We start from the raw sequence: 27,019 nt of genomic DNA on the forward strand, positions 1-27,019 counted from the left end.
TGTAACCTATCACGTGAGTTCAACAGAAGGGTATTTAAAGTTTTTGAAACTTACAGAAATATATATACAGAAGGGCATTATTTTTTCAAATTTGAAAAAAACTTACAGATTTTAAAAGAAAGGTTACATTATATTCTTAACAGAATTCACAGATAAGGGGTTTGACAAACATGTCTTGAACACACATGATATGGTAGTTTTACACATAGTGAACCCCCCGGGGACATATCCCTTTATCTGTGAAGATCCTAATTGGCAGTTAGCGAGTCTTGGGTCTAGTTGGCATGATGAAGACTGGGTAATGATGTCTTATGTGGCCTGGTATGCATGTCTTTGTCTTTTCAACTGGTAAATGTATTATCTGGAAGAAGAAGATGCTGGTGATAGTGTTTTTGAAGCGTGTTTTCAATTTTGGAATGGAGTTGTTAATGCTTGGAGTGATGATCTCTTAGCCATAAGAAATGAAGAGCAGCTGATGGCGTCAGGAAGATGATGTGAAATTTATGGTTGTCAATCAAATGGGCTCTAGTTATGAGTTTCATTTTGAGGTATTTGTGGGTTCTGCTGATTGGAACAAAGTATGGTACAAAATGGCATGTGCCAACCTTGGAGAAGATTCAGATTATTCCTGGGATCCAGGTGAAGGATGGCATTCATGCAAGAATATAAAAGCTTTCTTATTTGGTGTGAGTGGAAGTCTTGGGCACATAGGTGGTGCTATGAAGCTTGACGGGTTTCCCTATGATCCTGGAGGAATTTTGGGGTCACTTTTGTAGTTTTTTTGTCACTATTTGATGCAAGTGTTGAGCATAAATGCTCTACTTGGGGTTGGGCAATGATGATAAACCACTTTTGGTATGTACAAAGTAGTGCCTATATGCATGATCATATGTTCAAAAAGATGTAAATACATGAATTTGAGAGCTTTGCAAAGTGGTTTCAAGTTCGAAAAAAGGTGCAACGTGTGCACATTGTAAATATGTGTGGTTGCATGTCGGCAGTTGGACACATGTACATGCCCGTATAGGGTATCGGGGCCTTGGATATGGTTCTAGGTGGCTTATTTTGGCTCTAGATAATGTTTTTGAGCTTTCTAGAATGTAAATAATACAAGTGACAAGTGTGGGTACTCTTATCCCACTCAAGAAGTTTGGGACATGCGGTAACTGTCTATTTGCGGCGCCTGATCTGCGGTGATACGTGCATCGCCCTAGAAGTGGTTAAAAATAGAATGTGGGGATGTGGCAAAGTGATCTAGGTATCAAGGATCAATTGTGCAAAATTTGGTGAATTTTGGATTCCGTTTGGGATTTTTCCTGCGAAAAATGCCCGCCGGGGGTCAAAACTGGCCAAAACTGGGCCAAAAAAGGTCAAAAAATGATAAAAAGGGTGTGAAATGGATTAAAATTGCCACATCATTCACGGTGCCATGATGGTCCAGGCTGAGGGAGGAATTTGGAAGAGCAATATTAACACTTTCACCCCTCTGTGTGTGGGAGGAAGCAGGGTTCCTACAGGTGGTCTAGTGTAGTCCCGTCGCGTTCGCGTCCTGTTTTCGAGTGTGTGGAGGAGTGAATGAGAGCTTTCTCTCTTCAATTTCGTACTTGGGAGAGTCTATGGAACTTCTGAGGTTTCCATGGATGTGTGTGCACAAGGAATTGAGGGAAGAAGGTACGGCTTTCTGCAAGACTATGTGACCCTGTATCGGTGCCATTAGGGTTGGCACTACTCCAAAGAGTCTAATAGAGTGGAGTTTGGTGAAGCTTTTGCAATGGTTTGAGAGAGGCCTTTTGTGGCTGGATTTTTTGAGTTTGTGATGGTTTTTCTTGTATATTTTGGTCACCATCGAGGGCGATTTCAAGTGTTGATCAACTCGACTCACCTTGTAGTGTCTGCAGGCAGGCAAGGGCTTGTAGGTCGAGGCGTTTGGAGTTTGAATCGAGCTTGTGGATAGATTTTTTAGAGATATCTTGAGTGGTGGTGAGTGAGGTGAGGAGTTTGAGTAAATTTCTTGTGTGGTGTTGAGTTGTCTGGGTGTGTGTGTGCGCACGGCGTCTTTTGCTCCATCAACGCTTCCAAGCATAACAATCCTTCTTTATGTGACCAAACTTATCACAATAATGGCATTGAACATTGCAACGGCCATGAGACTTTGATCTACCCTTTGAAGCATCTCTATTGCCCTCTTTCTTGGAGTCACAATTCCAAGAACGACCTTTACGCTGTTTTCCATCCTTTTGCACATAATGAGTTTCTCCATGATGCGAGCTATCCATAGCCTTGCGGCACATTTCCTCTGACAAAAGAAAACTAGTGACATCAATGTACACTAGCATACCATTAGGAGCAGAGTTACTGACAGCTGTGCAAAAGATATCCCATGAGGGTGGCAACGAATAGAGTAAGAAGATTGCTTTCATCTCGTCACCAATATTGATCCGTTGTGCACGAATCTGGGCAAAGAGAGAATCAAAGTCATTAATATGACTAGCAACACTGGCTGACTCCTTCATGCGAAGGTTAAACAGTTTTCGCATCATGAAAACCTTATTACTTGCCATATCCTTCTCATGAGTGTTGCATAACTTTTTCCATAGAGCATAGGCAGATTCACATTCTAGCACTAAAAAATACACTGACTCAGCAAGGTGCAATCTAATAGTAGATTTGCATAGCTCATCAAGCTCCTCCCACTCAAACTGAGTCAAATTCATCTCTTTAGTCTGTGTTGCATAAATAATAGGCAATTTCTGTTTCTTTTGGACAAGCACATCTTGCATCTGATTCTTCCAAAGCTGAAAATTAGTGCCATCAAACTTCTTTATGTCATAAATGTCACGGTCTTTGCTAGTAGACATGGTGACAAAACTACCAAAAGATTCTGGGAAAATTTCGGTAGAGTCTCCTTTGTATTTGGGACTATGTCAACCAAAATACGAGACAAAATGACCGAGTATGTCACTCACAAAGCATAAAAGAGAGCAATGCCTCTCAAAAGCACACTATATACAGACCAACTGAGGCGCATAAATAGTCAAACTGACCATAGACTACCAGCTCGGCGTCAAAAGCACCTATACCACTCTATACATGTCCTATGGCGAGGCCTCGTAAGGGATGCTCCAGCCACCTGTATCACCGAAGCTATCTCCGCATTTGAGAATACCCCAGCTCAATGAAAACCTCACGCTATTGACCCTCAACAACGTAGGTTATGCAGCAAAAAACGTATAGCCAAGTCTTAGAAATGGCTATCTTTCGGACCAAGTCTCAGAAATGGCCGGGACTGCCGTACTAGCCAAAAGATGGCTCCACAAAAGTGTACAATGGCAGTATCCACAAAGACATACAAGTCTATCAAGACGCTCAAACAGGCGTCAAAAGCATGTGCCTGCAACCAAACATCCCTGCGGGGAGTCAATCCGCTCTCAAAAGAGCTCAAACATTGTCAAAAGTGTCAACATATGCATGTACGCATAAACAACTACTCCCACTGGAACCATAATATCGCAAGCACTAAAACCTGTAGCCTGTACCTGTACCTGTAGTCGAAAAAGACAATGCTGTCAAGCTCCCACTCTATGTGTGTGTATGAGGCCACTCCGAAAGAGGCTACACACTCCCGAATGAGCCGTGGGATCTCGTAGATGGAAGAGACTGCAACAAAGGTACTTGTAACTGGCTATGGAAGCACTAGAACACAAATTACCATAAGAGGGCTGAAAATTTCAGCTCCTGAACCGTAGCTCGAATGGGGTTTCTGATGGCTCGAATGGCTTGGAAAGGGGGGTAAAACTACAGGACACCTGTTGGAAATGCTCTCGGGAAGCTGAACTTACCAATGGAAAAATCGGAATCCTGTTTGCACTCTTGAAAATGTGCGCGTGTGCAGAAACGATTTTGGAAATGAAACCACTCTGATACCAGATGATGGGGAGGAGCTGGGAGCACAACGGAAGAAGAATACGCACGCACGCACTCACACACACACCACCATAGCCACACACAGGTTGAAGGGGGAGAGCCAACGTACTGTATGCCCCCTTTCTTTCTTCTCTTATCTTATGCACTAAGGCACAATACACATTGTACTTAATGATTGTGGCTCACACAAGTGTATAGCTGTACACTTAGGGTTAGAGGCAGCTAGTGATGGGCGGTCGGCCACATGGCCATTAAACCTAACAAGGTGTGTGAGAGAGACAATAGAAAAACTTATAGCTCCGTCAATCCCCGTAATCATCAATAAGCTCAATACAACTTTGAGTACAACTTAATTGATAACCAAGATGTGTCATTAATGACACCGTCGCTCAGAATAATGACACTTTTCCACTTAGTTTAACGACACCGTCACTCGGATTAACTGAAAAGTAGGAGTTTAATCTCCCTTTACAAGATTAAGCGAGTTGTCAACAGATCTGTACCTTAATAAGATGGTCAATCAATTTTAAATTGATGACGACGATCCTCCATCTCCCTCTCCTTGCTTCAATATCCAACGAAAAGCATCAAATGTATTATCTAGTTCTCTTTATCTAGCTGTCCTCATGGCCTATATTCCCTTGGTAGTCCCTCTCCCGAGAGAGAGAGAGAGAGAGAGAGAGAGAGAGAGAGAGAGAGAGAGAGAGAGAGAGAGAGAGAGAGAGAGAGAGATCTCCCCCAACTTTCTTCTTTACTTGATTGAAATTGAGAACGAGAGAGAGAGAGAGAGAGATCTCCCCCGGCTTTCTTCTTTACTTGATTGAAATTGAGAACAAGAGAGAGAGAGAGAGATCTCAATCCCTTCACGTTGCCTGTCTTCTTGCTTGTTGTTGCCCTTCTTTCATGCTTTGTTGAGAGAGAGCGAGAGTTCCCGAGCCTTCATTCCCCTTCTTCCTTGCTCATCTCCTTGCCCTTTTTCTCGAACTGCTCCTCAATCTCTTCAACGTCAAAATATGAAAAAAAGCGAGATTCCCCAAGAACCTCCCATTCTCCTTATTTTTTTTCTTCATCTTTCTCCTTTCTCTTCCTTCTTCTTCTTTCCTTCTCTTCTTCTTCTTTCTTTTCCTTGTCTTCTTCTTCTTTCTTTTCCTTGTCTTCTTCTTCTTCCTTCTGTCTTCTTCGTTCTTTCTTTCTCTTCTGTTTCTTCTTGCTTTATTTCTCTCTCGGTGCTCTCCTTTTTCTTCCTCCTTTTCCCTAACTTTGCATCCTACGGTCACTTCTAAACAAAGGAAGTTATCAATACTTGCTTTTGAAGAGGCCGTCATTCCCCTCTTTTTCTTCTTAAAAAAAAGTAAAAATTCACTTGGTGGTTATTAGGTTTGAGCTTATGGGCGGTCGGCTTCTCTTCTGGTGCTGCTCTTGGATGCTTATGGGCGACCGGTTTCTCTTGGACAGGTGGCCCTCAAATGGAACCCACCAGCATACGCAACTACCAATGCAATGCAATATATGACATTTTGGAGAAGATTCTCCTTGACCACTTATTGCCCTATTATGAGCACCACATTCTAGAACCTGGTTGAAACCCAAAACTCCCAGATGGCAGACTTATTGTCACAGGAACCGAATAATAGAGATAGACAGCAAAACAGAGGAAGAAATCTTTGTATTGATAGTGTTTGATACAACAGAGGACCAAAATATATGGGCGCACTCCGTTGTACAGAGCTCGAACCTCCCGACCACCCCCGAGATTCAATTCGCTTGCATGCAGCGTCTCACTCGCACTCGCACTCGCACTTGCAGACGAGAGATCGGTGAATCCTCCCAAAACGCACCACCCGTCCTATTCTAATTTTTCCTCCAAAAGCCTGCGACCTCTCAAAATAGTCGCTTTTCTATTTTTGGCGTTCGGTCGACTCGACTTGCGCGCCAATATACCTGCGAGAACAAGGTAAAAACGTGATCGCGAAGCGATCCGTAGAGGTTAGATTTTTGATTGATTTATTTATTTATTAATATTATTTTTTTTAAGGACACAAATTTTTCAGCTGTCTTCAACTGAACATAGCTCCTAAACGAAGCCAAAACAGCCCAAGTCCGTCTAACACAATCTTGTTGCCCTTGCTGCGCTCTTCGACGGCTATGTGATGGAAAATTTCCATAGCCTGCTCTGATTTGCTGAAAATCAACTTGCAAAACAGCATTTTCTACAAAAACGATGCAAAAACAGAAAATCCATCTTTTTTCTTAATCTTTGGCCCTCAACGAGCATCAAAACATCAAAATCTCTAAAGACTCAAAGAACCAAAGTTGTTCCTTATAACGCAGGCTTCAATCGCTTCATACATCACTTTTTCAAAATCCCACGTTAACACCTTCAAAAATGCCCCAGAAAGTGCCTTCCGGATCAAAAAATTTTATTGGACGAAAACAATCCACACATCCTTCTACACAGTGGACTAACTTTAAAACGACCAAAACTTCCTAGAAAACAAAATTTATTACTAAAACACCTCAAAATCAAGTCTTGTTACACTTATCGAGGCATCCAAAGTGGTACGGAACTGGCCCCCCGATGAAACTTAAACTGACAATATCTGGACAATTGAAACTGAGATTACCATTCTAAAAAAACTGATGTGTTCCACAAAGTGAGCACTTTAGTCTGCATTCATATCATATCATATCATCTTTGAACCTTCATCAATAGCTACCCATGCAATCGACTCAAACTTCAAACTGACATAAATTTCTCACCGTAGCTCACATTGATGAGCCATAAAGACAAGCTTGTACAACACTTTTAGTACTACAATTCTAGTCCATATGCTATCATATGTGATCACTTGAACCATGCTCTTTTTAGCATCATTAAGGAAACTTTTGGATCGTTAAAGCCACATCTGACATAAATTAGTGATTTAACCTGCTTGTTCTCAACCCGGGGCAGTCACTTATCAAAAGACCCCTATATCACGTGCGTTCAAGAGGTAATTAATAATACCCCAATATACATACTATACTTACACTGTGAGCCTATTTAAAAAACCCCCACCCCCCTCTGTATGTATACATTTTTATACATTTTGGTCTTTTAATAATCCTCTCCGGTTAACTCACGTGATACCATACACATTCTAAAAAGTGACCGCCCCGGGGTTATCAAGCCCTTATTATTGTTGAATAATCATATAGGCTTCAATTAGGCTTAACATGCATCCTTTTACTATTGTTCCCATCATGGAAGTGGAGCTACATGGCATTGACCCCCTTTGAACCTACAGAGCCTCTAGCGTGTGTCGGTTGGTCTTGAATCTGCATCTGCTATAAGCACTTAAAGCTCTTTTCCATCATCAAGCTCACATAGCTGGTAACTACCTCCAAAAAAAAAAAAGCCATAAACCCTATCATCAATGGTCTGGCTTAATCATTACTACATAGATGTCCATCACAAATCTTTGAACCGTATCTGTCATATCTCCAAAGCACTCAATTATGGAAAACCTGTTTAGTAAACCCCATCAGACTCAAGTGCTCCAGTTAATTATGCACACAGCTTGACCATTAAGTTTTGTTTAGGGAATCCTACAAGGATCAAGTATGCCTTAGTTCATCTGCACATAGAATGGCCGTCAAGTTCTTTACCTCAAGATTTGGCATCAAAAATAGCTCAAAAGATGTATAGATACTTCATCAATTGTCCAAAGAAGTCAATTGAAAGCTAGTCATGTAATCTTACTGACTAGAAGACCAAAACTCTGCTTTTCACTTAGCTTGAATCCAAAAAACAAAACCTAGTGCCAAGGAATCTACGACAAATAACAACTGATTTACTTTGAATCTACAAGCTCACTTTAGTAGCCCCGGGATCAAATGGGATAGTATAGAATTTCCCAAACACCAGACTCGCAACATAATATCCACATAAGCATATTTTTCCTATATTAATCACCATCAAAAAGTTTTGGTGCAGGTATGTTATTAGTGGATCCATTTGGAAGCAATCACTATGCATACTTAAAAGTACCCATCCGTATTGAACAAGCTTTTGAAGATCCCTTAAATCTCCTCGATCAAACACTATTGAGAGTACACAACATTGATGGACCCCACAATATATTGGAGCATTGTCTAAAGCATAGTGTAGTATCCACATCCCATAAACTTCTGGAAACTTTAGCTCGTTACCAGCAAGCATCAAAGTATATTGACTCACTTTTACTCGTAGCCAAAACATCATTGACAAAAACATCATTAGAAATATCATCCAAATCCAACCATATCTAGCATATCGCTCAAGAAAATGGAAAAACCTTTGCACTTTCTACTGTATCAATGATTATTTAGCATCACCCCCTCTAGATTCATAGCCATCACGAAGAACCTTGGAACAATCTTAACATGTATCATAAGAGGAATTTCTACCTGGGATTTCAACTTGATCACAAAAAACAACTTTGAATTGTAAATGTTCGCACATAACACCCTAAGGAAAACCACCGTTCAAAGTATCAACATTCATCATAATTGTAGGAGATATCTCTTCATACATCCCATGTATAGGCATAGAAGTAGACTCCCCATGGATAACGTGTAATCACAATCCACTCAATTATGGAAAACCTGTTTAGTGAACCCTATCAGACTCAAGTGCTCCAGTTAATTATGCACACAGCTTGACCATTAAGTTTTGTTTAGGGAACCCTATCAAGATCAAGTATTCCTTAGTTCATATGCACATAGAATGGCCGTTAAGTTCTTTACCTCAAGTTTTGGAAGCAGAATTAGCTTAAAAGATTTATAGATACTTCATCAAATGTCCAAAGAAGTCAATTGAAAGCTAGTCATGTAAGCTTACTGACTAGAAGACAAAAACTTTTCTTTTCACTTAGCTTGAATCCAAAAAACAAAACCTAGTGCCAAACAATCTGCTACAAATAACAGCTGATTTACTTTGAATCTACAAGCTCACTTTAGTAGCCCCCGGGATCAAATGGGATAGTATAGAATTTCCCAGACACTGGAGCAACATAATATCCACATAAGCATATATTTCGTGTATCAATCACCATCAAAAAGTTTTGGTTCAGGTATGTTTTTAGTGGATCCAATGGGAAGCAATCACTATGCATACTTAAAAGTACCCATCCGTATTGAACCAGCTTTTGAAGATCCCTTGAATCTCCTGGATCAAACACTATTGAGAGTACACAACGTTGATGGACCCCACAATATCCTAGAGCATCGTCTGGATCATAGTGTAGTACCCACATCCCATAAACTTTAGCTCGTTACCAGCAAGCATCAAAGTATATTGACTCCCTTTTACTGGCAACCAAAACATCATTAGAAATATCATCCAAATCCAACCATATCTAGCATATCACCCAAGAAAATGGAGAAACCTTTGCACTCTCTATAGTATCAATGATTATTTAGCATCACCCCCTCTAGCTTCATAGCCATCACGAAGAACCTTGGAACAATCTTAACCTGTATCATAAGAGGAATTTCTACCTGGGATCTCAACTTGATCACGAAAAACAACTTTGAATTGTAAATATTCACACATAACACCCTCAGGAAAACCACCGTTCAAAGTCTCAACATTCATCATTATTGTAGGAGATATCTCTTCATACATCCCATGGATAGGCATAGAAGTAGACTCCCCATGGATAACGTGTTCACAATCCACATGATCTAGACAATCTTCAAAGTCATCAATGCCATCCTCTTCTTCCTCATCTGTATCCATGCTATAGCATTGTAAAGGTTCATCTATTGGCAGCCCCTCTAAAGGGGTACATGCATCAGAAAGCTCTTATATACTATTAAAATCATCTCCTTTGAATCTAATCAAGAAACCATTAATTATGGTATCATTTTCTACGATAACAACACTTCAAAACATATTTTTAGTAGCAACCATAGACTCATCGACATTCTCAGGCTCATCCTGTGTTGTCTTTGCAATCTCTATCACTTCATCAGTTGTTGTATATATAATAACTCTATTAATGCAAATTTATAACCTTCAATAACCTTGTCAATTTGCTCGCGTTCACATGCTTTCATGGTGCTGAAGATTCCATTAATATCCTATAAAGACTCATCCTCTTCGATAACTTGTTGAGAACAACCCATGCGCCTACACAAGGTACTTAATAGTAGCGACGCTCGTAGTGCGACGCTCAAACATAAAAAAAAACGGCATCGCTATGTTACTTGTAACATACCGACGCTCATAGCGACGCTTATAGCGACGCCCCCACGGCTAAAAAAAATAACCGACAGCGTCCCCTTTACTTGCTATTGAAGAGGGAATTGGCATAACCAATCTACCACACTTGGGTGATAGAAAGGTTATACCATTTTCTTCTTTTTATCGTTTAAGATAAGTTTAGAAGAAATGGCGAGAAAATTTCCTGCACTCACAGCCTCGACAGTCCATGCGGACCAGCAATTACACATGCATGTTCCACTGCTGCTACCATACAATAAGCCGTCATGTTCAGCTAATGGAAGAGCAAATTGAGCCTACACAGAAATTAGTGATGCAAGATGATGATTCCAAGGGTCACACACACACACACACACACCACATCCCCTCAAATCTAAAGAAAAGAATTAAGTGCCTTGAGCAGACATTAGCTACATTGCAAGAATGGCGTACCTGCATGCTACAAACAAAGATCTACTGTGAAAAGATGTTAAGATGCTGTGAAATGCTACAGCTAGAGAAGAGGCAAAGGGGTTTAGTCCACTACATGCAGTATCATGTAGACATGGGTGTGTAGATTTATTGTACCCACAAATATAGGCATTGAACAATAAAGACGAGATTATAACTTGATGGTTCTGATCTCCGTGCACCTCTAGACTGAGGTGTGCGGGGATTAGACATGACTAGAGAATGTGAGGTAGTTTACAGTGTGAACAAAGAGAGAGAGAGAGAGAGAGAGAGAGAGAGAGAGAGAGAGAGAGAGAGAGAGAGAGAGAGAGAGAGGGAGAGAGAGAGAGAGAGAGATAAAAGATGAAGAATGCCAATAGAAGATTAAATTTTTTGTCCACGTTATAAGTTTTTTACCCTCATTATGAGTAGTGACGAGGATGTGGGGCCATCCAACCGAAACACCTATCTCTCAACGAGGATCTTATGTCCTTGTAATCATTGCAAGCATGATGTGCGACGGACAAGACGCGTTTATTTGCAGCACATTTGTGAATTTGGCGAGTTCGATCCATCTATTATAGATCGAGTTGTTGCTAATTATAACTCGTCGGACTCTGGCGCTGGCCAACATGCAGCAATCTTGCAACCCAATAGACGTGTTCGCAGGCGCTTTGGTCAAGCAGCATATGTGAGGCCACAAGATGTAGCCTCTGACAGCTCAAGGGATGATCATGCAGACCACATTCCCAATGAGGCAATGTTTGAGCCCGAGATTGATGAAATGGTCGAGGCGATCATGGATTCAGAAAGGCTTGTCTATGATGATATGAAAAGTGAAGCCGATACGCCATTCTATAATGGAGCACGTGTGTATAGATTGAAAGCACTCCTGGTTCTTCTCAACATGCAGACAAAGTTTGGATGGAGTGACACTAGTGTCACAACGCTTTTCAGGTGATCTATTACAATTAGTTTACTTCAATAAAAGTCTAAATGTATAATGATCTGATAGATTTTTACACAATTGTACCGTATTTTTATGTTGTGTAGATTGCTCAAAGAGCACATACTACCAGCTGATAATGTGATGCCAGATTTCGGAGAGGAAGCAAGAAAGATTTTGCGAAACTTGCAGATGGATTACAATTTGATCCACGCTTGTCCTAATGACTGCATTCTTTCTAGAGGGGAATACATAGACATGGAGAAGTGTCCGAAATGTGATTCCGAAAGATATTGAGTAGATCTCCACGGAACAAAAATTCCACAAAAGGTTTTGCGACATTTTCCTTTGCTTCCTTGCATCAAGCATTTCTTCAAATGTAAGTCCATGGCCGCCCTAGCATCATGACATGAGGAGAATAAATCTTTGGATGGTGTGCTACGGATTCCTGCAGATTGTGCAACCTGGAAACATATAGATGGAACATGGTCGGATTTTGCCAGGGAAGCTCGAAATTTGCGCTTAGGCCTGGCTATGGATGGCGTAAATCCATTTGGTCAAAGATCAACATCTTACAGCGTATGGCCCGTTTTCATCGTCAACTACAACATTCCCCCGTGGTTGACTACAAGGAAGGGGAACCTATGGCTAAGCTTTATTGTGCCGGGGCGATATAAAGTGAAGAATATGGATGTGTATTTTCGTCCACTATTGGAAGAGCTACAGCAATTGTGGATTGGCATAAAAGTGGTTGATATGAGCCGACACACAGGTCGACGGAATGATTTGATCAGAGGAGTTCTAATGTGGACCATGCATGACTATCCCGGACTAACAGAATGCTCACGTGATCTATTTACACTCCTCACTCAGACACTGTAAATCTTGGTCTTTCTCAAGATGATCTATTATCATGTGTATACATGCAGAGCTTCAAACAAGAGGATACAGAGCATGTGTCACATGTGGACCTAGACTGAATGCACGTAGGGTGCCCTCATTGAAGAAGCAAATCTACGAAGGTCATCAAGCGTATCTTCTAGAGAATCATGTGTTACGCGATAGCTTTTTGGGAAGAGAGACACCGAGGATGTCTGCACAAGCACGGTTAGAGCAGAAGGAGATGTGTGATGAAGGATTGCCCCCAGAGATGAAGAGACTATCTCTATGGTACGAGTTACCATACTGGCCCTGACTTATGATCAATCACTTGCTCGATCCAATGCACATATTCAAGAATGTGGGTAATCTACTATGGGACCATCTGACCGGCAAGAAAGATACTTTGGGAGCCAGAGTTGACCTTAGAAATGTGGATCGTATGGAGCAATATTGGCCGCAAAAAGCGTCCGATGGATCGATAAAACTCCCTAAAGCACCATGGATTTTCACAGGAGCCCAAGAATGCAAAGTAAAAGAGACCATTCGATCTTTGCGGACCCCCACTGGCGTAATGCACTCACTCTGAACGTGTTTTACTAAAGAAGAAAAGCTTACCGGTTTGAAGTCACACGACTGGCATAAAATGTGTCAGGTATGTTCATTGTGGAGTATATCATAGTGGGAATTGTGTAACAAATTCGTGTGTGGACTTTAATATCATTGTTGCACATGTTTTGCAGTTTATTTTACCGGTTGCTATTGAGGGATGTTTGTCCCTTGACGTCTGTAACACAATCTACAAACTTGCGAAGTTGGTGCAATGGATCTCACAAAAGGAGATCAACTTAGACTCCATACCATTCGCCAAACTAAACGCTGCGAAGGTTGTGTGCATGTTTGAGAAACATTTTCCTACTACCATGCTAACCATTCAGTTGCATCTTCTTGTTCACATAGTTGATGAGGTGGAAATAGCTGGCACAGTTCATTCCAGATGGATGGTATTTTTAGAACATTTCATGAAAATGCTCAAGGGATATGTGCATCAGAAGGCATGTCTGGAGGGTAGCATGGCAGAAGGTTGGCTAGTATCACAGTCCCTAGTGTACATTGGAGAGTGGCTAGACAGATTTGATAAAGCCCGAGACACGCTATGGAGAACCATAGATGATGAGCGCATATCCAGAATTGTCATGTGCAATCTCGCTGTTCAGAAGAAGATGATGGAAGATCTAGAGGCTAAAATCAATTGATTTTGCATGCTTCAAAATCCAGTCATGCAGAAGTGGATTTCACAATATGAGGATGCAAAGCAAGAGCGACAAAGGGCACGAATCGAGTGGAGATGGGGAAGACGACCACCAATGCACTATCCGACGGGTCTGGAGAGCCTACCAACATTCATGAGCTTAAGATGGTTGCATAACCAATTGAAAAGCGCACAACTGTGCGGTGAAGAAGTGACTGAGGAAGAGTGGGAGTACTCTAGGGGTTGCGCAACCAAGGTAAGTTTGCAATGTACGACTAGTAACTTTCTAGATGTTTGAACGGCCACTCATAATCTTTGTTGGTTGTAGTATAAGTCATACACAGCAGCATGGTGTAAAGGTCGACATTTTAGGGTGGAACGGATCGACAAAAAGCGTTTTACTCAAGATTGTGGAATCATGGAAAAATTTGAACAGTCTAGTCGACGACGGTCCTCTGATGCAGATCCTGTGGTGGCGGAACTCACCTACTTCGGCACGCTACAAGAGATTTTGAGGATCGATCATAGAGGATTTTTTGTCGACTTGTTCGACGTGCAATGGTTCAAGATAATCATGGAGGGTCGCAACGCTACTATGCGTAGAGGAGAGTCTGGTTTTCTTGAGGTGGATTCAACTAAGAAATGGACTGACCTAAGAGACACTTTCGTACTACCCGAGCATTGTGAACAAGTAAGTATGTAAATAGTTAACATCCCATTTTAGAATTTATGTGCTTGGAAGCTCTCATGTAAGTTATGGGGCTCTGGTTGGTGATATTTCATCCTACAAAGTCTGCATCAAACTGGTGGTACGTCATAGAGGTAGCCCCTCGTAGTGCACGGACGTATGAAGGCTACCATGTGCCAATCACAACGGCATCAATGGAGGAGATCGGAGAAGATGCTCAATCAGAAACCGTGGAGGTGGTGCCAGACAAACATCAAGCTGCTTACTCTCTATGGGGTGCATGCAGAGGATCTACAAAATGAAACAGAGGAAATTTGTTTAAACGGAGAGCTCTATATAGATGTAGGATGTTATGCTAAGCTATACGAGGATGAGAGAGAGATCTCTTAAAGCCATAAATATTGTATTTGAACAATTTTGCTCCGTTTCGTAAATTCAGAGTTATGCACTTGCCTCTTCGATCACTCAAGTTGAATAGAAGAAGAACGCTTTTTGTTGCTGATAGCCTTTGAACATTCCAAAGCTACAAGCACCTTCAAGCTCTTGTACGATTCTACGTTTTGAATAATTTTGCTCCGTTTTGTAAAAACTCTGGCTCTCTAAGTATTTGCGTCATTGCATCATTGTATTTATATGTGTCATTGCGTCATTGTATTTAATGGTCTTTGCGTCCAGTCCAGGTACGTATGCTCTAGGTATGTTCTCATAAGCAGAGACGACGAGCACCTCCTCCTCCTCCTCTCTCTCTCTCTATCTACTTGTCCATGTTTTCTACTCCATTCATTCAATATTAAGTTTAAATGTTCGTGTGTTTAATGAAGGTATGGATGATGAGGAGTTTCTTTCTTCTTTGTCACCCCAGCAGAGACAGTGGTACTTGGAGTATCATTGCTCTGGCACACCATCGCGCGTTCCTACTCCATCCACATCTCCCTCTGTTTCGGAGTCCTCAGCGCGCTCCGAAGCTTCGGTGTCAACAAGACGATCTTCACACTTGTCTAGGCGTCGACGCTCTAGTGGTGGCGGTGGCCGTTGTTGTGGGGGTGCCGCCACCGATGCTTCGACACCGCCTCGTGTTCGACGAGGCTCTTTACCCTCCCCTTCTTTGCCCGTCCCGACACCAGCCACGGCATCGCCATCGACACCAGGTTTTGCACGGCTGACTACCATTACCCACAGCTACACACCACTAGCTACTCCTCCAGGAGTCACTCCAGTGGACACTCCTTGCTTCGGGGCTCAGACTCCAGTGGAGACACCTGGCACTAGAGACCCCTCTCAAGACACCTAGGTTCACGCGTCAGCAAGGAGAGGGCTTTCCTTACTCCGTCGACTTCAGCGGCGGCATCATCTTGGATGATGAAGGCAAGAAGGTGATTTCGCGCATGCGCGGTCTTTGCTCTCAGGTGTTTAGACACTACATACTAAACACCTCGAGTGAAGTACCAAATGAATTAAAAGACATAGTCATCAGCATGCTTCATGACGAGTTTCCCATTCCAACACGGGATGAGCGCTTCAATGAAGATCTGATGAAGGTTCGAATGCGCGAATACTGCAAGCATAAGCGTTCCGAACTGCAAAAAGCAATCAAGCATGGGTGGAGCAGACCAGATTGGCTGGCCAAAGAATATTGGAAGAATGCAAAGAAAGAAGTGTGCGAGAATCCCGACAAGTGGAAGCAACAAAAGGAGGCAGCCAGAGCGCTAGTAGAGGCAGGGAGCTTGCACCACTTGGGGAGCGGCGGGTGGGCATCATTTGAGGCCGATTTTGTAAGTGTTTTCGCATCTATGTTTGATAGTTTAGGGTTTATGGGATTTGAAATTCTAACATAATGGATTCTTTGTATGCTTTGACAGTGGTCATTTACAGGACGTGATCCCACACCATACGAGCGTGATTAAGCAGGCAAAAAGGGCATAAACGCCCTTATAAACATACTAAGTTCTCGCGGCGGCATGGTTAGTATTAGGGTTTATTCTTTTCTATTTATTGTATTGTTTTATAAACGTCGCTATATGTTTATACTTACAACAAGCTATCTTATTGTTTTTTTTTGCAGAATCCGACAGATATGCCGCTTCGACGCAATGAGACGTCTGATTAGACTTAGCCATAGCTAGATAACATTAATTTCTTTTTGTCATAGATTATGTATCATGAGACGACTTTTATACGTCTTTTTGAAAACCATGTATAATTTTCAAATAATGACAATGGTTTGTAACTATTACAATTGCAAAGATTAACAATCAAGTGATTTTTCATATGTGTACAATTGTCATTGATTTACTTTCATCAATTCACGCTTGTCATTTTTGTATCTTTATTTTGCAAACAATACGTACTATGGATGATGGAGTTAATGATTATATTGTCTTGTGGGTGACTATTTTGGGTCTATATTTACCTTTGCACTTTTTTTCAAAGGTAAATAGACAAATGAAACATTCAATATGGTTGATGGGTGGCAAGGCATTCAATGCCCTACCACCAAATTTTTTTCATCTCGGGCGTTGCTATGACCGTCGCTATATTAGGCTCTACAGTGTCACTATTGATAGCCATGCAGCGTCGCTATAGGCGTCGCTATATAGCGACGTTTATAGCGACACTTATAGTGAGCATTTGCATAGCGACGCTTATAGCGATGTCCCCGTATCGACGCTCATAGCGACGCCGGGGGTAATAACAACCCAATGTATTTCCGTCGCTAAAAGCATCGCAAGAGCACACAACCAAGGTCAATTTAGCTTGCAAAACACTTGCTACACTTTCTATCTCTTCACTGGAACCGCTATTGGAGGAAGCCTCCATGCAAGCAATCTTTGAAAATTTCTCATCAACTTTCATTTCAACATTGAGTTCATCATTTATCTTTGCTAGGTCGCTCAAAATATGGTACTCTGAAGCTGAATCTGCTACTTCCAAAGATGTCTTTTCCTTGTAGAAATGTGCTCCCAGCTCCCAAAATTCGTCATAGTTGAGGAACCGCATCCGATCCCCTTCGCCTTTATTGAAGAAAATCTATATTCATTCAGTAATTTTCTTCATTGTCAATTCTATAAACCTTGAGCTTTCATGAATAAATCCATGTCCAAAATAGTCCCATTGTGTGGGATATGTTTTTGCCAACTCTCAACCCTTATCTTCAAACTCAGAGATTACAACTTCTGTAAATGCTGGAATTATTTGATCTTTTGGAACTTGTCGGCACTTCATCTCCGTTTTATAGCATTCAAGGAGACCATCTAAATCGTGCCCTTGAATAACACCACACTGTTCCCATACGACTTTAATTGCAATCCCATCGCATCATCAATTTTATTTTTCATCTTTATGGCTTTACCTTTGAGCAAACATCTGTAAACTAATTGCAACATTTTTGGCAAATCTCGAACTGCTCGGCTCCCATCAAATCCTTTTGAACTAAGATCTTCAATAAACTGCATCAATTGTTCTCGCTTCACCTCCCACCCCGGCTCGTTTCACATCGGGTTTACCTAATATGTGTTCAAAATGTGAGACGGGAAGGCGCACGGCCTCTAGCTGTGAGACGTGTGTGAGAGAGAAAATAACAGACACTGATAGCTCTAGAAATCACCGTAATAATCAATAAGTTCAATACATCTTGAGGACAACTTAATCGCTAACCAAGGTGGGTCATTAACCACATTGTTGCTCGGATTAACTAAAAATGTAGGAGTTTAAGCTCCCTTTACAAGACTAAGGGGGCCGTTAGCGGCTCCCTACCTTAATAAGATGATTAAGTAAATTTGAATTGATGAACGATGATCCTCCATGTCGCTCTCCTTGCTTCAATTGCCAACAAAAAGCATCAAATTTCTCATCCGATTCTATTGATCTGGCTGCCCTCATGCCATATATTCCCTTGGTAATCCCTCTTCCCGAGCGAGAGAGAGAGAGAGAGAGAGAGAGAGAGAGAGAGAGAGAGAGAGAGAAGAATCCTTCCTTTGAATTGTTGGGCCTCCTCTCTCCAAAGTGGGGGGAGAGAGAGAGATCTCCCCCGGATTTCTTCTTTAATTGATCAAGTGTGAGAATGAGAGAGAGATATCAATCCCTTCGCATTGTGTGGCTTCTTGCTTGTTGCTCCCCTTCTTTTATCCTTTGTCGATAGAGAGAGAGAGTTCCCAAGCCTTTCTTCACCTTTTTCCTTGCTTATCTCGTTGCCCTTTTTCTTGAAGTGCTTCTCAAGATCTTCAACGTCAAAATGTGAAAAAGAGCAAGATTCCCCTACACCCCCCCATTCTATTTCTTTCTCCTTTCTTTTCCTTCTCTTCTTCTTCTTTCTTTCCTTCTTCTTCTTCTTCTTATTTCTTTCTTTCTCCTTCTTCATCTTTAATTCTCTCTCTCTTCTTCTTCTTCTTCTTCTTTGTTTCTTTCTCCTTCTTCTTCTTCATTCTTTTTTTCTCCTTCTTCTTCTTTCCTTCTCTCTCGACAGTGCTCTCCTTTCTTGTTCTCTTTTTTCCCCTAACTTTGCATCCTATGACCACTTCTATAAAAAAAAATTCTCAATGCTTGCTTTTGAAGAAGGGCAACCACGGCCACTGCCGTTGCCTTCTCTCTTTTTCTTCTTTGAAAATAAAAAAACCACTCGGTGGTTATTAGGTTTCTGCTCATGGGTGACCGGCTACTCTTGGGCAGATTTTGAATGCTTATGGGTGGTCGGCTTCTCTTGGGCGGGTGGCCCTCAAAGGAAACCACATTTGATTTACATGTCAACCAAAGCATCACCAACCACATCAAGTTTCTCCAAAATCCTTTAATGGCATACATACCCAACCAAGGCATCATTGACCACCTTCCACTGCCATGTTGGACATTTCTCATAATCAATGCTCTCCAAGAGTTGACCTTTTCAATTGAAGGCTTATCAAGAAATTTATCTGCATTCGTAGGGGCACTACATTTAATAACATATCAACCACAATAATGTCGAGCACAATCCCACTAGCATACCCTGTTATCAATGCATTGCAAGAGTGGACATTTCAGACAAGATTCTCCTTAACCACTTATCTCCCTATTAAGTGCACCGAAATCTAGAACACGGTCAAAACCCAAAAACTTCCAGATGGCACACTGATTGAGGTATCCAAAGTGTACGGAACTGGCCGCCGCTAGTGGAAATTAAACTGACAATATCTCAACAATTGAAACTCTGATTGCCGACTTGAAAAGATCAACGTGCTCCACAAAGTGAGCACTTTAGGTCTAGGCATTCATATCGACTTTGACCCTTCATCAACAGCTACCCATGCAACTGATGAAGGGTCAAAGTCGATATGAATGCCTGACCTAAAGCGATCACTGATGGAAGTTTATTGGAATGCTATTGTCCATTTGAATGGACTCTTCGTAGCAAGTGGGCTCACTGCAATTAGTGACTAGCAAATAGTAAAATCCTCGCTCAAAACACTCAAGCGCACGAGATGTACAAGTAGACCTCCAAAGTTCCTGACTAGCATGTGTGTGTACTAGTGGAAGGTGCATCACTAGCATGTTCAACATTTTGTGTAACTGGTGGTGAGGCAACATCCTTAAATCGTACTCTGCAACACTCAATGTATTTCATTGGATTTCTATGCATCTTAGACTCATTGCATAGAAAATGTGATATGCATATAACCCTCTTAGATATCGGGTGTTAGCGATGATATCCCATCTGTCCATTCACACCACATCCAATGAAGATTCAAATGTGTGATTTGGGGTCCAACCTTTATCTAAGCGATTTTGGCACATGTGAGAATGCCTTACACCCAAATATAGTAATCTGTCATAATTTTGTTGTTTGCTCGTTAACATCTCCTACGGAACCTTGTACTTCAGTGGTGTACTAGATGACCGGTTGATCAAATCAGTAGCCGTCATTGCTTCTCCAAAAAATCCTTGAGGTGAGTTGGCTGTAGACAACATAGAACTGACCCGTTCTTGAATGGTTCTATTCATCCTCTTAGCCACACCGTTATGGACAAGTGTATAGGGCGTGGTAAACTGCCTTCTAATGCCTCATTTACTGTAGAAATCCTTGAAATCGGAGGAGATGTACTCGCCTCTGTTGTCACTTTGCAAAGCTTTAATCTTTCTACCCAATTGGTTATCAACCAAGGGTAAGAACTTTTGAAAGCCACTAAAGACATGGCTATTCTGATTCAAGAGATAAACCCACACCTTTCTAGTAGATTCATCTATGAATGTCAAGAAGTATAATATTCTCCCTAGAGACTTGATTGGCATAGGTCCGCACAAGTCGCTATGAACGAGATCTAGAGGGCTTCCTAGCTCCTTGTCCAAAGGTGTTGATGACAACCTAGTATGTTTTCCATGGATGCAATGCTCACATAAAGAGAAGCTACACTAATCTGCACAAGGATATAACTAGAACACTCCTAAAATTTCATTCCCTTGTGACTCATATGACCTAGCCGACTATGCCACAACTTTGTAGCTGGCAGCTCGGCTACAGAAATAGATTTCACTTTCACACATCAGAGACATAAAGTGAGTACTATGAGCCAGATTTTTGTCCTTTAAGCATGACTAGATTTCCCTTCTTGATAATCCAAGAACCACAAGTAAATATGGTAGTGTAACCCAAATCATCCATCTATCCAAACTCTTTGTCAATTTGGGTACATGTTTGACGTTGTGAAGTATATACTTAATGCCACTATGCATAGAAAACTTAATGTCACATATATCTAGCTCATAAAAAAATCCTTACTTCACTATGCCATGTGTGGAAGTGTACGTTGAGAACCACATGAAATGTAGCACCTGAGTCCCTCCTGAGTCCACAATCCAATCCTGCGTCGCATAACACTCGTCACTGAGCTAACAATGCATCAACACTCAAATTCGATTTGAAAATCAACACATAATTTGGCACATCAAAAATTGAATCAATGGCTAGAGCTCAACCACATTCAGCTTTTCAATGTTTACGTTGCTTTTAGGTTTGTCAGACTTTGTTTTCTCCTTGCCCTTGTCACACTGCAATGTGCAAAAATATCTTTCAAGTGTATCTTTTTATGGCAGTAATATTTCTAATGTCCTTGTCGTGACTCTTGCTACGACCTTGCCTTTACTCATGAGAACGTCCGCGGCTACGACAAAGCTGCCTTTGTTTGTCACAATTGCTACTAGACACATATGAATCACCATGCTTACTCGCATAAAGAGAATGACATTGAATCTCCTCAGTCAGCCATGCACTAGAAACATTGCTACAAACTAGCTTTCCATTAGGTGCAAAATTGCTTATGGATGTGTTGAAGGTGTCCCATGACAATGGTAGGAAACATAGCAAGAAAATGGCCTTCATTTCAACATTAAAATTGAGACCTTTTGAAGTAAGATATGAAACTACGTTGCTGAAATATTCAAGTGAGAACTAACATTAGTGCCTTTGAAAGGGAATAAGTAATGCGTGTGCTAGTCTCCACCCAACCGTGCTATCTTATAGCCTTCCCCTAGTGTACACACTGTCCGGCCATGCCGATGGACTTGCTTGTAGGACCCATGTCCTTACATTACCCCCCTTTGGAAAATCATTTTTTTCCTAAAAAATGAACGTAGGAGAACATTTCTTAAGTGCGAGGACATTCTTCCATGTAAAACCTTCTTCAAGTCTGTCTAGCCATTTTACCAACGCCTGTCGTCTGACATGATTTCTGGTGGGAAGCTCATAAGAATCCAAAATCTTTTTGGGTTCATGAGGGATGCTTGGCAGTTTGATAAGATCAACTAGCACATCTGTGTCCACAATACCGTGGTGAAAGTCTACCAACTTTTCCCATCTTCAGACTTTTTGAATGCTTTGAAACTTTGAGGAAAACCTTGTCTCTTTCTTTGAAAATAGCAAGACAACGATGTTCATTTGGATACTTCTTATAGCGATCTTTAGCTTCTCCGCCTCAATTGCATCTTCCGCTATGGCATTTGCATTGACTCACAGGCTATAGGGTTTAATGCTTGCGATATTCTGGTTTCAGTGGGAGTCGTTTTTATGCGTACCTGCATATGTTGGCACTTTTGACAATGTTTGAGCTCTTTTGAGAGCGTTTTGACTCCCCACAAGGATATTTCTTTGCATGCACATGCTATTGGCACATGTTTGAGTGTTGTGACAAACTTGTATGACTTTGTGGATAATACCATTGTATGCTTTTTGTGGATCCATTGAGGCGGTCCGGGGCGGGCAATAAGAAGAGTGGCCTCTACGTACCCTTCTAGGCTCCCGTGCTGCTCAATTGGGTTGGGGTTGGAAAAAATAGCAAACACACACACAAACCCGCAACCTACTAACCCTACACAAATTTGGGGCACCACCTAGTTTTGGATGCGAACTAGGACGCGTAAAGAGAGAGAGAGAGAGAGAGAGAGAGAGAGAGAGAGAGAGAGAGAGAGAGAGAGAGAGAGAGAGAGAGAGATAGTGCTCGGGCTGCTTTGAAATGTATCGGCAGTGATCAAGCAAACACAATTATATACATAAGAAAGAGAGAGAAGGGGGAGGGGGTACTTGTTGCATTAATACCTTCTTACAAATCTGTCATGACCAATCAAAGTGAGATTAGTATTTGTTCAACATAGCTTGAGTAAATTACACCACAACACATCACAAGAAAAGCCACCCCAATCACTGTCTTAGGGCCAGGGGAGTCCTCTCCACCCTGTCGCCCTCTTACAGTATGTGGGATTTATGGCTTAATTGATGACAACACCCAGAGACAAGCTATCAAGAACTTAAAGAAAACACCAATACACTTACACATAATTGTTGTCCATTACTTCACGTTGTAAGAGAGACAAAGTATCCAAGCTTAGTCCAAATCCACCCTCCTTGATTCAGCATATGTTGGGCTTACACTAGTAGGAGAAATGATAGATTTCCTACTCTCAATTGAATGGTCACTCTCTCTTAAGATGGCATAGAGTTCCCTTGCTAATCACCCCTAATACAACACATGCATATGCATAAGACAACGAGCTTCCACTCAAGAGCTCCTTCTAGAGAGGTTGAGCTTGGCTTCTCAAGCTATATTATAGTGCTCTTGCTTATGGCTCCCCCCCTTTTGTGCTAGCTACACCCTCCTTTTATAGCAATTTTGAGGGCTAGGGTTACTCCTCTAACCATGGTTGGGTTATAATTTCTTTTGCTTGGAATTATCAAGAAGTTGGTGTGGATAGATGAAGAAGAGAGAGAGGAGAGAAGTGGAGGTGATAGGACTTTTCATAGTAGGTTAGTGTTAGTAAATTAGTAGTATTAGTATTTTTATTGATTTACAAATAGAATTGGATATTTACAATGGGAGTATCCAAGTAGGATACAAATAAGGAAGAAAAAACTCTTAATAGGTAAGAAAATATGGATTTCTTATAATGTTGATGCTCCAAGTGTCTTGAGTAGGGTCAATTTTGACGCTTGTTGACGGTCCACTAGCTTTGATGGTACCTTTTTTTCTCCACTCTTGACCTTCCTTGGTAGCCACTGTAAGTGAACATGAGTAATCAATCACCATGATGCTGTCTTTCAAGAGAAGAGGCTGAATTTTGTGGTTTTTTGATAGATATGGGTAATATGGATGAGGAGAAATGAGACTAGGTGGTCAATTTTGGAATGGAAGTGTGTGTAGGAGACATGAGTTCACCATGGTTTCTCTTATTCTTCAAGGTTGAGAAGAAGGTGAGTAGGGTGAAAAGAGGAGTGGTGAGAGAGGTTGGGATGATGAGTGGAGAAGTGTGTGTGAAAGAGGAAAATGATAAAGTGGAAGAGGGAGTGTGGCTGCATAGCATGGGCAAACTAGGGTCCACCAATAAAATCATAGATCACAGCTCGTAACTTTAAAAAATATGAAAAAATTTGAGGTGAAATTTTAGCCCACAAGCTACAACTTTTTTTTAAAACACCTTTTCAAATTCGGAGAGAATGTGATCTTTAAACATTCAGCAAAACCGACTATTTTTTTCCACTGCACAAAGTCCTTGTGAGGTCCTTCTTTGGATGATTCTTTTGAATATCTCTAAGAGTGAGCCCCCCATGGTGCATGCATGCATTCCACATACCCTTGACCTTATTTGGTAGGTATATAATTGAAGATATTGTTGAGATCATGATATAATTGAATAGTACAACTAAGAAAATCAAATATTGAGGGGTCTAAAAAGAAATTGTACATGTCAAATATAAATAATATAGGTGGAAAAAATATAAAGGGGTCAAAATAAATCTCTCTCATTATAAGTCTACCATAAAAAGATGAATATTTTTGGTTGTCTAATTTATGAGAGTAATAGGGAATAGATGTAGGAAGGAAAAAATCACAATAGTGAAAAAATATACACATAAATAGAACTAGTTTTTTTAATTTTTAATGGGATGGAGTTACACCAAAAATAAGAGAAGCTTGCATGAAATTATTTTTATATGGAATAAAGAGTATGCAAAATGGTAAGAAAAAATATGGTAATGGTGAGTCAATGTACATAGCATAAATAACACACCATAGGTAGAAATATTTAAATAAATACCAAAATAATTATGAAAAATCCTTTTATTTAGGCCCTATGTACAATGAAATATTTACACACAAATGGGCCATAATATACTTATTATTATTATTTTTTTGGCTCAACGAGCCCAGTGACTAGCTAATTGAGGGTTATTAGGAGAATATGGGAAAAGTCCCCTAACTCACACACACCTACATACAGTTTTGAAAGGGTGAGGGTAACCACAGTGTTTGAGTGATTTGATAGGGTGAGGTAACTCATTATGAAAATTACAGAGAGCCAGAAAACGGATATCATTAGCCCTCCCCCAGGATGATGGTATATTCATGTACCATCATAAAGCATCGTTTCCCAAGAGAGTGCTTCAGAGTCTTGGACACGCTCTTCATTGTTTGGCCCCTTGGAATTTTGGTTTGAGTTACACTCATCCTTCACAGAACAATACTTACATGAAATAGCTGCCTTTTGACAGATCTTTGGTAGAAGGCGTCTTAAATAAGGCTTCAAGCGATACCCGTTTACCTTCGTGTGGTGCTCCTTCCCATTCAAGTCCATAAGCTGATAGTAACTTGAATTGAAAGCCTTCTTGACTATGTATAGCCCCTGCCATCTAGTTTCAAGCTTGCATCAAAACGATTATCGAGTCGATTGTCATACCTTAGCACAAGATGTCCTTCATTGATGCCTTTGTCCTTTAGTTTCTTGTCAAGCTTCTCCTTCGCCTGCGTAGCTTTCCTCTTGTAGCACTCGTATGCTGCTTCTCTTTTCCACTCAAGCTCAACTAAGGTAAGAAGTCGATCCATCCATGCTTCTTGATCATTTTGTGCACCTTTGCCATGAAGCCGTATTGTTGGAATGTTGAGCTTGATAGGCTGCAGAGCCTCTTGACCATAGACCAAGTGAAATGGTGTAAACTCTGTGGCTTCCCTATATGTGTTTTGATACGCCCACAAGGCACCATCCAAGAAGTCATCCCACAACTTTGTCTTGTTTTTCACCATCTTTCTAATGATGCTTGCAATGACACCATTAGCTTTTTCTACCAAACCATTTGATTGGGGATAGTAGGGTGTACTATGATGATGTAGAATGTGAAGTTCTTCATAGACTTCTGTGAGCAAGCCCTTTCTAAACCCTGGACCATTATCAGAAACAATCTTTAAAGGTGTTCCAAATCTACAACAAATGTGAGTGTAGACAAATTTGCTCACTGTCCTCTCATTTACCTTTGCCACACTTTGTGCTTCCACTTACCTAGTCATATAGTCTACAACCACTAGAATGTAGAGTTTACCATTTTTTGTCCTAGGCAGACGACCCATAGCATCAATGCCTCACTTTTCAAAGGGTCCATTTGCAAGCACAATTTGCCTTGGACATAAACCAATCTTCTATTCCCATTTACTTGACAATTGTGACAACTTTTACACCAATGTTGGACATCCACATGCAGACTTGGCCAAACATACCCCGCAAGCAAAATCTTCTTCACAATTAACTCTTGGGCAAAATGACCACCACATACCTCTTCATGCAAACCTTTTAGAATGGCTGGAATCTCCTTGATAGTTGGTACTCTTCTGCACACTTGATCCTTCCCTCTTTGATAGAGGGATCCTTCTAGGAAGAGATACGTGCTTGCCTTCTTCATGAGTCTCCTCTTCTGAGCCTTCGTGAAGTCTTGTGGAAACTCACCCTCCAAAATGTAGTTAATAATGGGAGTCAATGACTCCAATCCCTGGTATCTCGGTTTCTTGACAGTTGATGCCACCATGATGACCTCCACTTCTTTATCAACACATGTAACTACTTGTCGTGCAAGTAAATCGGCATCTTCATTCTGTTTCCTAGGAATATGATATAGTTGCACTTCTTCAAATTGATTAAACAATCTACGAATGGCATGAACTTTTGTCCTTAGGCTTTCATTCTTGCATGCCCAAATGTCTAAAATTTGCTTCACAATGAGAAGTGCATCCCCTTTTACCATGAGACGTTGTATACCTTGGCCAATGCATATCTTTAAACCATGAAGTAGGGTGTCGTATTCTGCTTCATTGTTGCTAGTTGAACCTGGTAGATTGACCTTCTCTTTCATGACCACCTCCCCACTTGGGT

This window comes from Adiantum capillus-veneris, chromosome 15, assembly GCF_014529385.1.
Source record: "Adiantum capillus-veneris isolate H3 chromosome 15, ASM1452938v2, whole genome shotgun sequence".
Lineage (NCBI taxonomy): Eukaryota > Viridiplantae > Streptophyta > Polypodiopsida > Polypodiales > Pteridaceae > Adiantum > Adiantum capillus-veneris.